The sequence below is a fragment of the Symphalangus syndactylus genome, chromosome 3, assembly GCF_028878055.3.
Source record: "Symphalangus syndactylus isolate Jambi chromosome 3, NHGRI_mSymSyn1-v2.1_pri, whole genome shotgun sequence".
NCBI classification, from domain to species: domain Eukaryota; kingdom Metazoa; phylum Chordata; class Mammalia; order Primates; family Hylobatidae; genus Symphalangus; species Symphalangus syndactylus.
Genome location: NC_072425.2, coordinates 40,005,063 through 40,007,500, shown reverse-complemented (window position 1 = coordinate 40,007,500; position 2,438 = coordinate 40,005,063).

Here is a 2,438-nt window from a genome sequence, read left to right as displayed (position 1 = left end):
TCTTGAGAGGCTGAGGCAGGAGAATCATCTGAACATGGGAGGCAGAGGTTGCCATGAGCCAAGATCAAGCCACTGCATTCCAGCCTAGCTCACAGAGTGAGACTCCATCTCAAAAAAATATATATATGGCCGGGTGGGGTGGCTCACACCTGTAATCCCAGCACTTTGAGAGGCCAAGGCAGGTGGATCACCTGAGGTCAGGAGTTTGAGACCAGCCTGACCAACATGGTGAAACCCCATCTCTACTTTAAATATACAAAATTAGCCAGGTGTGGTGGCACATGCCTGTAATCCCAGCTACTTGGGAGGCTGAGGCAGGACAATTGCTTGAACCTGGGAGGCAGAGGTTGCAGTGAGCCAAGATCGTGCCATTGTACTCCAGCCTCGACAACAAGAGTGAAACTCCATCTCAAAAAATATATACATATTTTATATATATATATTTTATATACATATCTTGATATTCATTGTATTTGTTGTCTCTCAAAATGTTGTGTAAGGGCATGTATACATTTCATTTGAGTTATTGATAAAACTGCAAAATTTTAGAGCCCTGTGGCATGCCATTATAGACCTCCTTTGAAGTTGCCTTTGGCCCATTAATTATGTTTAATTAGCAATGGATCTGTCATCTTTTTTTTTGAGACTGAGTTTCACTCTTGTTGCCCAGGCTGGAGTGCAGTGGCACGATCTCGGCTCACGGCAACCTCCGCCTCCTGGGTTCAAGCAATTCTCCTGCCTCAGCCTCCCGAGTAGCTGAGATTACAGGCATGTGCCACCACACCCAGCTACTTTGGTATTTTTTGTAGAGATGGGGTTTCTCCATGTTGGTCAGGCTGGTCTCAAACACCTGACCTCAGGTGAGCAGCCCGCCTTGGCCTCCTAAAGTGCTGGGATTACAGGCGTGAACCACCATGCCTGGCCTGGATCTGTCATCTTACTATTCAGTTTGAGTTCACTCCATCTTGTCTCAAGGAAACATTTTATCCTAGACTGAAATCAAGATACACTATTTTAAAAAATTTCTCTTCTCTCAGTGTCAACTGTATCATAAATGGAAAGAAGGTTAGTTTGGCATGGCTTGCTCTTAGTAAACCCATGCTGTTTCCTGTGCTATGTGTTTACAAACCATCTGTTCACCATCTGATGCCAGCAATTGAACATCAAATTCACCAATTTTATGTTTTTTTTCCTATCTTAAAAGATTTATTTCATGCAGAACTAAATTTAGTTTTATTTTTATTAATGAAACATAACAGATTTGGTCAAGACTTTGAATATAATGCATTTGCAGATAAAAATCTATGTTTATAGCTTGAGAGGGCCCTGATTCTATCAAAACTTGAAAGCTGAGAAAACATGAGGCTCTAACCCATATGTTGCACCCCCTGGGTTGCTATGCCACTATATCCATCACTGTGTTTATGTGGTGTTTCCCTTGGTGCCCTTCGCTGCTCCTGTGTTTAATACTGGTGATAAGCACAAAGGCAGAGCCCAAACCTCAGACATACACAAGGGGTTGATGCAAATGATTTAGTAATTGGTAGGAAAAGCAAGGCGACATACTAGGAAGAAATTGCACCAAGATAGCAGCAGCCAAACAGCAGCTGTCCTATTCCAGTGTGGATGCACAATAAATACGACCTAGTAAGATGAGAAAGGCCAGCAGCAGCCTATATTATATTATTATATTATACCCCACCCTGACCCCCAATATGTAATGTCAGTTCCATAGTTTATGGAATGAAACCAAATAAGCCCACATTCCCAACCACCACCACCCCCTTTTTTTTTTTAATTAAAAGTAATAATTGTGAAGGGAAAGTGAAGGTAAAATTTTGCTCTTGTAACACTCATTTTCTTTCTTTTTTGAGATGAAGTTTTGCTCTTGTTGCGCAGGCTGGAGCATAGTAGCGCAATCTCGGCTCACTGTAACCTCTGCCTCCTGGGTTCAAGCGATTCTCCTGCCTCAGCTTCCCGAGTAGCTGGGACTACAGGCATGTATCACCATGCCTGGCTAATTTTTGTATTTTTAGTAGAGACAAGGTTTCACCATGTTGACCAGGCTGGTCTCAAATTCCTAACTTCAGGTGATCTGCCCGCCTTGGCCTCCCAAAGTGCTAGGATTACAGGCATGAGCCATCACACCTGACCTTCATTTTTATATTTAATGTGCTCTGGATCATGAAGATAAGAGCAGAAAGAGTGATGGAAAGTAAAACAACTAACTCCTGCTGCACCTTGAGCTGGTCTGCCTGCCTCAACGAAGCAGGCAGTTGAATTTGTGTGTGCATTCAGACAAACCCACACGCATTGGTTTTCCCTTGCATGTCTTGCAATTTCATGTTTCAAGAATTTTATATTCCTTTATGTAGGAAGCTGACAATCACGAATGAGGGTCCTTAGAGTTTTTTCTAATTTTTATGTGCCTAACTATG